Source organism: Leucopleurus acutus (genome assembly GCF_964270905.1).
Source record: "Leucopleurus acutus genome assembly, chromosome: 11".
NCBI classification, from domain to species: domain Eukaryota; kingdom Metazoa; phylum Chordata; class Mammalia; order Artiodactyla; family Delphinidae; genus Leucopleurus; species Leucopleurus acutus.
This window is the reverse complement of record NC_139152.1, coordinates 18,490,526-18,503,793: the sequence shown is the minus strand read 5'-3', so window position 1 is coordinate 18,503,793 and position 13,268 is coordinate 18,490,526. Positions and strand designations below refer to the sequence as shown.

Below are 13,268 nucleotides of genomic sequence, written 5' to 3'. Positions count from 1 at the left end.
TAGTCAAAAGTTCCTGAGAGCTCTTTAAAACGGGCGCTGTTTGCATACATTTGAGGGTTTTTTTAGTTTTTAATTTTTAAAAATTTTTAAATTTTTTGGCCACGCTGCGCAGCATGAGGGATCCTAGTTCCCTAACTGGGGATCGAACCCATGCCCCCTGCAGTGGAAGGGCAGAGTCCTAACCGCTGGACCTCCAGGGAAGTCCCTATCTGCATGTATTCGAGAGGGTCACACAGCTGGTCCAGTAAAACACTCAGGAACCGCCATTTACACAAGCCCTTAACTTCTCTAACAACTGATACGAAGTGCTGTAACCATTCAACAAACTCATTTATTCGACAAATATTCTCTGAGTACTAGAGAATATTTGAGATAAACACTGTTCTAGAGGAAACATGCCTCACAATTAACAATATACAAAAATCATATACACAGAAGTTTTATGAAAGAGTAGGGAAATATATATACCATGAGAATACTGATCAAAAGAAAACTGGTCTAACAATATTAATATAAATGAAATACACTTTCATACAAGAAAATATTACTAGCAGTTCACTTGTAATGTTGAAATGATCATGAGGAAGACATCACAATTTTGTTTCTGTATCCTCTGAATAACAGCCTCAATACATATAAAGCAAAAAAGTTGACCGAACTGTAATGGAAAATAAATAAATCCACATTCTTAATAGATTATTGTGGAGAAGCTAATTTCTTTACCATCCCTTCTCTCCCTGAATCTTTGCATTGCGTATTCCTCTCCTTTTTTCCTGATATTATCTTCTTAGAGAGCTAGTTTCAAGTTATTCTATTTAAAATAATGCCTCCCTATTATTCTTTTTTTTTCATTAAATTATTCTATAATTTAGACAGTAAATATGGTCTATTTTTGCTTCTTTCCAATAGAATACATTTGATCACATTTTTTTTTATACGGCAGGTTCTTAATAGTCATGGATTTTATCCACATCAGTATATACATGTCAATCCCAATCGCCCAATTCATCACACCACCACCACCAGCCCCCGCTGCTTTCCCCCCTTGGTGTCCATACGTTTGTTCTCTGCATCTTTGCCTCAATTTCTGCCCTGCAAAACAGTTCATCTGTACCATTTTTCTAGGTTCCACATATATGCATTAATATTTGTTTGGTAATCAGATATTTGCCCCACCATGAAGGTAAATCTTTCAGATAGAAAAGTTACCTCTGGTAATAGTTCTCTCTCTGGGCCAAGCCCCCTATCTAAATTCTTTTAGACAGTTAAGAGAGAGAGAAAAGTTTTTCTTGAATCTGCTGGGTCTTGATTGCCTTCAGCTCAAAATAATCCACATATGCAGAGGGACATATTTTGGGGTGGTGTATTCTGCTTCCCTTCACTCCAAAATACAAAGAGTTAAAATAGCTATGACACTGTTGTTATGCCTAAGAAACATGATAATATTATCAAATTTCCGGTCAAAGTTAAAATTTTCCTGATTGTTTCAGAAATGTTCTTGCAGTTGATTTGTTAACAGAGGATCCAATTAAGATTCATACACTACATTTGGTAGAATTGCTTCTTAAATCGTTTAAAGTATGTAACATTTTGTCACCTTTTTTTTTTTTAAACAGTATGTTTGTTGGAGAAATTGTTCTATAGACTTGCCCTTAATTTCGGATTTTCCTGATTGCAGCCCATGATGTTATTTAACATGTTCCTTTGTCCCCTGCATTTTCTGTAAAACTGGTAATTAGGTATAGAGATTTGATCAGATTCAGGTTCAATTTCTTTTGGCAGTAATACTTCATAGGTGTTGTACACATCCTATGGTACCAAATCAGGAGACATATAAGCCTAATTTTCTCTCCTTTTGTGATGTCAGGAGCCATTGATCACCATTGCATAAATCCAGGATTTCATTAGGGTTTGCAGTCTGGTAATATTTTTGTTGTTGTTTTTTAACTTTTTAAAATTGAAGTATAGTTGATATAAAATACTGTATGTTACATGTGTACAATATAGTGATTCACAATTTTTAAAGTTATACTCCATTTATAGTTATTATAAAATATTGGCTATATCCCCCATGTTGTGGAATATATCCTTGTAGATTACCTTATACCTCTTAATCCCCTACCCTTATATCGTTCTTCCTCTCTAACCTCTCCCCTGGTAACCACCAGTTTGTTCTCTATATCTGTGAGTCTGCTTCTTTTTGGTTATATTCACTAGTTTGTTGTATTTTTTAGATTCCACATATAAGAGATATCATACAGCATTTGTCTTTCTCTGTCTGACTTATTTCACTTAACACAATGCCCTCCAAGTCCATCCATGTTGCTGCAAATGACAAAATTGCATTCTTTTTATGGCTGCGTAGTTGTCCATTGTGTATGTATACACACACACACACACACACACACACACACACACACACACACACACATCTTCTTTATCCATGCATCTTTTGGACACTTAGATTGCTTCCATATCTTGGCAATTGTAAATATTGTTATGAACATTGGGGTGCATGTATCTTTTCAAATTAGAGTTTTTGTTTTTTTCTGGTATATACCCAAGAGTGGAATTGCTGGGTCATATTGACAGTTCAATTTTTAGTTTTTTGAGAAACCTCCATACTGTTTTCCACAGTGGCTATACCAGTTTATTGATACATTCCCACCAACAGTGTACAAGGCTTCCCTTTCTCCACTACCTCATCTACATTTGTTATTTGTGTTCTATTTGTTGATACACATTCTGAAAGGTGTGAGGTTATATCTCATTGTGGTTTTTTTTAAATTGAAATATAGTTGATTTACAATGTTGTATTATTTTCTGGTGTTCAGCAAAGTGATTCATATATATATAAACTATAATGGAAAAGAATATATACATATAAAGAATATAAAGAATATATATATATTCTTTTCCATTATAGTTTATTACAAGACATTGAATATAGTTCCCTGTGCTATACAGTGCAGACTGGTAATATTTTAATATTACTATTCCGTCTTTAATTATGAACTGGAATACTTCTATATAGAGAAACTTTCCCTTATAAACTATTCCCTCAGGTTATCCTGAGGTGCAATTCTTCTAGGAAAGGCAAGATAAATGCTTCATTCATTCTTTGTTTAGTTTCTGTCTTCAGAATAATGTGTTGGTTTCCTAGCATTCTCCAAAGGGAACAACGAGGCTTTTTATTCTATTGTTGTAAATATCACTATGACTTTTACAAATTTTAAATGTTCCAATAAAAGTATACATACATTGATGTGGTCCAAGAATAAATGTATGTATATTACACACATGTATACAACACCAATATTATTACTAACAATTGGATCACAGAAAACAGATTAAGATTTCTTTGCAGTTATTTTTGTCCTTAGGATACTTCCCAGTGGGGATACATAGATAAATTCCTATGTTGTAAAGACATTCGGAATAATTTTTTTCTATGTGATTAATCTGTCATTTTTCTACATAATTAGGTTTACTTATTTTATTTCAATTATTTTTTAAATTTTACTTTGCTTTAAACTTACATATTTCCAAAGTCTATGCTACAAAACAAGGTACCTTTTTGAAAAGATTAGCTTCTTTCCTATCTCACACACCCTGTCTTCTCTATCCCCTCATGGCTAACCATTTTTATTAGTTTTCATTTATTCTTCGTTTAAAAATAATATATGTGAATACATTTCTCTATATTATTATTCCTCCCCTTCCTTAGATAAAAGATACCTGGTGGTTTTTTTTTTTTCCTAAACATGTTTGTTTTCTAAACATGCTTGTTTTTCACGCTTAGCCAGTATATCCTGGTAATTACTCCACAGTAGGATACAGATACTGTCTTTATTCATTTTACAGTTGTGTACTATTTAAATATGCAAAATAACATAGTGGTTTATTCAGCCTGTCTTTTCATGATGGGCATATATGTTGTTCTTAGTCTTTTGCTGTTACAAAGAGTGCTATCATTTATAGCCTTGTGCATTCAACTTTCTGTGTTTTTGTTAGTGTTTCTTTGGTATAGGTTTCTGGAAGTGAGAGTTTTGGGTCAACACAAATGCATTTGTACTTGTCCTGAATATCACCACGTTCTCCTCCATGTCGGTTACGTAATTTTGCATTCCCACCAGCAATGTATGGTAATATCTGTTTCCCCACAGCCTTGCCAACAGAGTATGTTGTCAAGCTTGTGGGTTTTTCTCCATCTGATATGCAAGAAATGGCAACTCATAATGGTATTAATTTGCATCTTTTTTTAAAATTATGAGCAGCTTTCTATATGGTCAAGGATCATGTGATTTTTTTTGTGAACCATCTGTTTATATTTCTTAACCATTTTTCAAAAGCTCTTATAGATGTTCTTTATACATCAGGGGTAGTGCTCCTTTGTGATACAAGTTCCAACTATTATTATGTGAGGAACATAAACGATTTTTCCTTTCCCATACAGCTATTCAGTTATCCCAACATCAGTCATTAAGAAATGGAACATGGCATTGTTTTGCAGCTGAAAGGGGACCAATGTAGTTGGAATAGGTCAGTGGGAGAGTCATGAAAACAAAGCTAATAAAGTTGGTACGGGGTAGATTATACGAAATTTTACAGTACAGATTAGAAATTTTCAGTTTTATCTTGGTAGCAGTAGATAGACACTGCTATGGGGGTGTTTGAGCAAGCTACCCTTGGCTGGGGGTGGTGGCAGTGGATCAATTTCTTTACCCAAGTTGAAGGCAAGACAAGCCACAGAGGTTAAGTAGTAGCAAAGGTCCCGAGGTATGTAGCTGAATTTATACTTGGAATATTTATTCAAATCCCAACATATTTAGTATTAAAAGACATGTAGTTGACTTTTCTTGTTCCAATATGGTTCCCATAGGTATTGCTAAAATTTCAACTGGCCGCATCTGAATTGCAGTAGCTGTCTGCATGGATGGTGCCTGTAATGTGTGAAGCTACTCCCTCCTGTGGGAAGCAACTCAACCTACAGCAGGTCTAGAAATCCCTTATGCAACTGTCTGGAACAGAGTGCATAGGCATCGTATCACAGCGGGCTGTACAGGGATACTAGCCATAGATTCGGCTCACTTCTGTTCTTCCCATCAATTGCAGGAATTACTAACTGCCCCACTTGTTAGCACCCCTCCTCTAAATAGTCCACAGTGAGTTCAGCTTGGAAGCTGAATCTTGCTCAAGACACATTTAGTAAATATATATCTATAGCTTTACTTTTTTTTTTTTTTTTTTTTGCGGTACGCGGGCCTCTCACTGTTGTGGCCTCTCCCGTTACGGAGCACAGGCTCCGGACGCGCAGGCTCAGCGGCCATGGCTCACGGGCCCAGCCGCTCCGCGGCAAGTGGGATCTTCCCGGACCGGGGAACGAACCGGCGTCCCCTGCATCGGCAGGCGGACTCTCAACCACTGCACCACCAGGGAAGCCCTAGCTTCACTCTTTAAGGTACATTGTATACATTATTGGACAGCCCCTCTAACAAAATGAAAATATTGGAAGTTAACAAAGGGGGTGGGAAATTATGTATCAGTGTAATCCAGTCATTGTTACATAGCAGCGGTCCCCAACAATTTTGGCACCAGGGACCGGTTTCGTGGAAGACAGCTTTTCCACGGACAGGGGGTGGTGGGGTGGGATGGTTCAGGCTGTAATGTGAGCGATGGGGAGCGATGGGCAGTGGCAGATGAAGCTTCTCTCGCTGGCCTGCCGCTCACCTCCCGCTGTGTGGCCGGGTTCCTAACAGACCTCGGACTGGTACCGGTCTGCAGCCCGGGGGTTGGGGACGCCTGGCCTATAGGATCCTAAAAACTCTCTTAGTGCCACCTAACTGGCAAAGGAAAAATAACGTAAATACAGTGTTGAGTTAAAACTTTTAAGGGTCAGGTTTATAACTTGTAATGAACTGAGGTGAATTGGGATCTATTTCAGTTTGTATATGCTGAAATGAAACAATTCATTCGAAAAACAATCCCCTTGAAATGGAACAGTCTAGCACTAGGTGATAGGGTTAACACAGGTGGAGCATCATGGTTTGACTTGAAACAAACCCAGCAAGGCAAAAATTAAATAAAAAACCCACTTCTGACTGGTGCCCTTCTCTTTAAGTTCTGAACATTCTTACTTTCTTATGAAGAAAAGGGTCTGACAAGAATAAAGGGGCGTCACCTGGTCTTTGGCAAAAAATTCCCCTAAAATAGAGCGATGCAAATATATTCACTATTTAAAAACATCACTTTGGCTGCTTCACGGTGAATGGATTAGAGGAAAGCAAGAGTGGAAGTGGGGATACCAGTCATCCAGGTGATAAACAATGGAGGAAAGTAGATGGATTTGAGAGATGTTTAGGAGTTATAAACCATGGGACTTGGTTTGTCAACGGTAAGGAAGAGGAAGAGTCAAAGGGAATTGTCAGCTGTGGCTAGACTTTTCCAGATAGACCTTAAGTACACATAAATGGAAAATCTCTCAGCTTTGCAGTACAGACACTAATAAAGGGAGCTTGTCCTGGTGCTGGCACGATAAGAAAGTCAAGGCCTTTAGCCTACTTTTTACACTTGCGTGACATGGCTCACTGAGTGCATTGTTGGTTACTGACACAAAGCAGTGGATTCCGCTTTAATAATCTAACGATCTGGAGCACATCTTACTCAATGTGGTGAGGATGCCCACCATCCACTGGGCTTGGCTTTATGAGATTCAAGGAAACCAATGGGAAGATGAGCCTACCTAGCCGCCTATTTGGCTCATTTTTATCCTTTATGCAGCTGATTTGCTGCTTTAGAAGTGAATCAATGCAAAAGTAACTGAACCGAGTTCAAGTTGTCATTTGTATCTACCCTCAATCTTAAACCAGTGAGTCTCTGGCTTGAGCACTTGACTAGACATCTGGTTGCGCTACTGTTTGAGATGGAGACCACAGTGGAGGAGAACTGGGCCTTTTATTTTGCTGCTGTTGTTGTAACTGCTGTTGCTGCAGCTGTGTGAGAGGTAAAGAAAATAAATTCCGTTTTGGATATGTTGACTTTAAGGTTGCTTTGATATTCCAAATGGAAATAGGAACTAGGCAGGTGTATATATGGGTCCAGATCCCAGAAGAAAGTTGTGGGCTAAAGATAAAAATGTTAGAACCCTGGGCTTCCCTGGTGGCGCAGTGGTTGAGAGTCCGCTTGCCTATGCAGGGGACACGGGTTCATGCCCCGGTCCGGGAGGATCCCGCATGCCGCGGAGCAGCTGGGCCCGTGAGCCATGGCTGCTGAGCCTGCGCGAACGGAGCCTGCGCGTCCGGAGCCTGTGCTCCGCAACGGGAGAGGCCACAGCAGTGAGAGGCCCGCGTACCGCAAAAAAAAAAAAAAAAAAAAAGTGAGAATCCTTAGCCAAACAGATAGAAATGGAAATTATGGACATGAATGAGATCGCCTAGGGAGAGAGTATAGTTAGAAGAGGAGCAAGAACGGGACTCTGAGAGAAACACGTTATTTGTCAAGGACAGAGAGCGGGCTGAGAAGACAGATGTATATAGCAGAATAGGGAAGAGAAGCTTGGGAGACTGTTTCAAGGGGAACGTGATCAACTGTCCAATGCTATTGAGAGTCCTGTAAAATGCAAACTGTCCACTGGATTTAGCGAGCAAAGTTTATTGATGGGCTTAAGCGAAAGCTGTTTTGGTATAGCGGTGGTAGCTAAAGCCAGATAGAAATAGTTTTAGGAGTGCCTGGGACGTGAGGAGAGGACACCAAATATAGACAACCCTTGAGAAGCTTAACTTTGAGGGAATGGAGAGAGATTAACAGATTTTAGGAAGCCAGGAAAGAAGAGAGAGCAAAGTAGTAATAGTATATGTGCTAAATGTTACGTAAATTTAATTCCACAAACATTTGTTGATCACATGAGGGGCACAGGGCGGGGAACTAAGAATTGCAAGATGAGAGAGTAGAAAGCAGTCCTTCCCCTCAAGGTGCTCAAAGTTGAATAGGGGAGAGACAGCTAAATAATTATGTATAAGGACAGTGCAGTAACACATGTGCTAGACACAGTGGTAGCATAGTATGTTTATTACGAAGGAGAACAGGGAAGACATTTGAAGTCACGTTTAAACTGAGTTATGAATTCTTAATTGTTTTCTCGGATGACTATGAGAAAGGTATCCCAGGCAGAGAGAAAAGCATCATTTACCGGAAAACTGCATATAGCCTTTAAAGAATATGGGTTCTTGGAATGGCATTGTCTAGATATAAACCCTGTCTCCAAAATTACCAGCTCTGTGACTTTGGGTAATGACCATACCTTTGCCAAGCCTCGACATCCTCATCTATAAAACGAAAGCTGATAATTCCTATGTCAGATTTTTCGGGCGGCATAAAAGCTGAGATGCACTGAATTCAGCAGCTGGTACACAGTAGATATGCAATATACATTAGCTCTTGTTATTACTGTAGGATTTAAAATGCAAAAAGTGTGGCAAGGTATGAAGCTAAAGAAGGTAATCAGGAACCAGATCATGATGGATTTGTCAGGAAATTCAGCATTGTTCCCAGCACTAATGAAAAGAAACTGGTGCAATTATTAGAAGACAAACTGAGTCAGGCTTAATTCTACCAAAAAAAAAAAAATCTTCAGGAAGCATCTTAATTATAATCTCCTGTTGATGAAGCCTAAGGCAACAGCTATGTACAAGTACCTCTCAGGCTACTAATTAGGAGGCTGAACTGCTAACCTCTAACTGTGCAATTTGCAATTTTTTTTTTTTTACATTACAACCTCTTGTAACACAATGTATTATTTTTCATTAAGATTGTTGCTAAACTTCAGTTTTCTAATTCTTCTCTTTATATTTTTTGGTATCTAAAATGAAAAACTGGTAGTATGGCAACGCTTTGATTTCAGTAAAAAAGCTCTTTCACCTCTACCACCAAAACAAAACAAAACACACTAGGATTAGCTGATCATGTACTATAGCTGACCTTGAGAGTATGATAAGGGCATTTTTTTTTTTTTTTTTTTTTTTGCGTTACGCGGGCCTCTCACTGTTGTGGCCTCTCCCATTGCGGAGCACAGGCTCCGGATGCGCAGGCTCAGCGGCCATGGCTCACAGGCCCAGCCGCCCCGCGGCATGTGGGATCCTCCCGGACCGGGGCACGAACTCGTGTCCCCTGAATCGGCAGGCGGACTCTCAACCACTGCGCCACCAGGGAAGCCCTGGTAAGGGCATTTTTAAGTGTAGGGTTAGACTCCATAAAAAAACTGCAGGTAGATCTAAGGAAATTTACATTGGAACTGTGGTCTCTATCCTTTGTCATAGTTTGGATGGATAAAGGTTTCCCTAGTCCAAAAAGTCAGTGGTTTCTCTTTTAGATTTTTATTTTGAGGTAGTTCAACTTCTCACTTACGTAAGCAATATTCCTTCTGTAAAAGAAATTTTTGCTTTGAAAAGATAATTCTGGGTCACCACTGCCTAGAGTACTTAATTTAACCCATTGAGTAATTTTTTAAAATTTTTATTTATTTTTATTATTATTTTTATTTTTCCTTTCTGCAGTACGCGGGCCTCTCACTGTTGCGGCCTCTCCCGTTGCGGAGGACAGGCTCCAGATGCGCAGGCTCAGCGGCCATGGCTCACCGGCCCAGCCGCTCCGCGGCATGTGGGATCTTCCCGGACCGGGGCACGAACACACGTCCCCTGCATCGGCAGGCGGACTCTCAACCACTGTGCCACCAGGGAAGCCCTATTATTATTATTTTTTAAACAAATCTATTTATTTATTTTTGGCTATGTTGGGTCTTTGTTACTGTGCACGGGCTTTCTCCAGTTGCAGTGAGCAGGGGCTATTCCTCTATGCGGTGTGTGGGCTTCTCATTGCGGTGGATTCTCTTGTTATGGGGCACGGGATCTAGGCACATGGGCTCAGTAGTTGTGGCGCATGGGCTTAGTTGCTCCGTAGCACGTGGGATCCTCCCGGACCAGGGCTTGAACCCGTGTCCCCTGCATTGGCAGGCGGATTCTTAACCACTGTGCCACCAGGGAAGCCCCTTTTTTTTTTAATTGAGGTAAGATTGGTATGTAACATTACATGAATTTCAGGTGTATGACATAATGATTTGATATATGTATACACCACAAAGTGATCAACAGAGTAATTCTAGTTACCATCCATACAATTGACCACTTTCACCCATTTTGCCCACCCCCAACTGTCTTCTCCTCTGGTAACCACCAATCTTTTCTCTGTATCTATGAGTTCAGTTTCGTTTTGTCTGTTCATTTGTTTTCTTCTTTAGATTCCACATGTAAGTGAAATCATATGGTATTTGTCTTTCTCTGACTTATACCACTTATCATGATACCCTCAAGTTCCATCCATGTTGTCACAAATGACAAGATTTCCTTGTTTTTTTTATGGCTAAGTAGTATTCCACTGTATATACATACACACCTTCTTTATCCATTCACCTATCAAGGGACACTTAGGTTGCTTCCATATCTTGGCTATTTTGTAAAATGTTGCAATTCAAATGCATACATCTTTACAAATTAGAGTTTTTGTGTTCAGCAAATACCAACAAGTGGAAGAGCTGGACCATATAGTAGTTCTATTTTTAATTTTTTGAGGAACCTCCATAATGTTTTCCATAGTGGCTGCACCAATTTACACTCCCACCAACAATGTACAAGTGTTCTCTTTTCTCCACATCCTTTCCAACACTTGTTAAATTTTGTCTTTTTGATAGTAGTCATCCTGATGGGTGTGAGTTGCTATCTCATTGCAGTTTCGATTTGCATTTCCATGATAATTAGTGATGCTGAACACCTTTTCATGTGCCTGTTGGCCATCTGTATGTCTTCCCTAGAAAAATGTCTATTTAGATCCTCAGCTCATTTTAAAATCAGATTGTTTGATTTTTTTGCTATTTAGTTGTTTGAATTCTTTATACATTTTGGGTATTAGCCCCTTATCAGATATATGATTTGTATTCCCATTCAGTAAGTTGTCTTTTAATTTTGTTGATGGTTTCCTTTGCTATGCAGAAGCTTTAAGTTTGATGTAGTCCCACTTATTTTTGCTTTGGTTACCTTTGCTTTCGGAGTCAGTCCAAAATTTCAATGCCAAGACCTATGTCAAGGATCTTACTGCCTATGTTTTCTTCTAGGAGTTTTATGGTTTCAGGTCTTACATTCAAGTCTTTAATCCATTTTTAGTTAATTTTTGCCTATGGTATAAGATAGTAGTCTAGTTTCATTCTTTTGATGTAGCTATCCAGTTTCCCACTGTATATGCTTGGCTCCCTTGTTGTTAGTTAATTGACCATATATTTGTGGGTCTATTTCTGGGCTCCCTATTCTGTTCCACTTATCTGTGTGCCTATTTTTATGACAATATCATACTGTTTTGATACTATAGCTTTGCAGTATAGTTTGAAATCATGGACTGTGATACCTCCAGTTTTGTTCTTCTTTCTCAGGATTGCTTTGGCCATTTGTGGTCTTTTGTGGTTTCATACAAATTTTAGTATTGTTTGTTCTAGTCCTCGAAAAATGGCATTGTAATTTTTGATAGGGATTTCATTGAATCTGTAGAATGCTTTGGGTAATATGGACATTTCAACAATATTAATTCTTCCAATCCAGGAGCATGGAATATTTTTCAGTATTTTGTGTCTTATTTCTTTCACCAATGTCTTATAGTTTTCAGTATACAAGTCTTTCACCTTATATTAATTTATTCCTAGGTATTTTATTCTTTTGGATACAATTATAAATGGGATTATTTTCTTAATTTCTCCTTCTGATAGTTGGTTATTAGTTTAAAGAAAGCAACAGGTTTCTATACATCGATTTTGTATCCTGCAACTATAGTGAATTCATTTATTAGTTCTAACTATTTTTCCATGGAGTCTTTCTTTATACAGTATTATGTCATCTGTAAATAGTGACAGTTTTACTTCTTTCCTTCCAATTTGGATGCCTTTATTTTTAAAGTTAAAAATATCATCCTGATATCTTCATTTGGGAATTTTCCACTCCTGATGAATCCAGTGGTATAATCTTTTTACTGGAATGGTTAGTGCCGATTTTAGTATTTGAAAAGGCACGTATTGTTATTTCTACTTTTGATGCGTGGTATGGAGTGATTTGTGTTACCTCTTGCGTATGTGTGTTTCAACTTCCCTAATTTTTTTCTGATGGTTTGAGCTTATAAATTAGGCCTCATTTTAGCATGTTTATGTATATATACAATTGGGTCGATTCTTCAAGATGTTTAATCAAGCTTATCTGGTCCAATTAGTCGAACACAATTTCCTATGATAGGAGGTCCTGAACTACTGCCAACATTGTAGGTCTTATCTTTAGGTTGGCAGATGTTTAATAACCACACTGAGATGACCTAAGAGTGCAGGGCAATTTCTTTCAAGCAGTGGCTTTGGATTTCGAAATTTTTTGGGTTTTTTTCCCCCAAAGATCTACGTTAACATCTGTCACCCAGTACACGTGTGTATGACTGAATAAACAGTGTTACTGCAGAATACTTACTCGACTATCCAAGATGTTCCTGAAATTTTTCACTCTGTTTCAGATATAAGAAAAACTGTACCCTTTCCAGGTGGAAACCAGTTAAGCTGATTTCACGAACTACTAGTGGGTTGTTAAAGGCAGACTGAAATCGCTCCTCTAGCAGTCTCCGCTGCTTCTCCTTCTGTCCCAGCCTTTTGGAAATGCATTGCAGAAGTTACCGAGCCGCAGCTGCGGTTCGTTCCCAGAGGGTGGGCAGGTTTTCTTCCTGGGAAGCAGCAAGGCGCCAAACTACAGCCCCAGAGTCGGTGGATGATGCGGGGCTCGACCCGTTTCCCTGCCTACCAGCTTCCTCGAAGTCCGTCCCGCCTCCTTTATCTGCTCTCCGCGAATTTAGTGCCTCCCAGGAGAAGTGGGCCGAGCGCCGAGCGATCGATGCCTCCTCCCCGCCCTGGGAGCCGCCATTTTGGGGGGAGGAGAAACACTCGTATGGGCGGCTGCGGGTCAATGGGATGTTGACTGGCTTCTGCTTCTCTTGCCAGCGCTGTGGAGCCGGGGCAGAAGCCTCCACCGGGGTCGCTCCTCCGGCTGCCTCTCCGGAATGAGGCCTCAGTTCCTGCGCAGGACGGCTCCCTTTTTTTTCCGAGAGTAGGTGGCGGCGCGGCGCGCCCTCGCGCGCCCTCCGCTGTCAGTTACCCCGCGCGCCCCCGTCCCTCCCCCGCCCCGCTGGGCGCTCGGCTTAGACTC

At 39.7% G+C, this 13,268-nt stretch overlaps 1 protein-coding gene across 5 annotated transcripts in view; it reads left to right on the top strand.

Annotated features, from left to right (window-relative positions):
* The first annotated feature begins 13,006 nt into the window (after window positions 1-13,006).
* Window positions 13,007-13,268, top strand: part of C2CD5 (C2 calcium dependent domain containing 5) — an 82,491-nt gene continuing 82,229 nt past the window's right edge. For all 5 annotated transcript variants that reach the window (XM_082849622.1, XM_082849621.1, XM_082849620.1 and 2 more), the window contains exon 1: window positions 13,007-13,169. The gene's annotated coding sequence lies outside the window, so the exon portion shown is untranslated. The remainder of the gene's footprint in view (window positions 13,170-13,268) is intronic.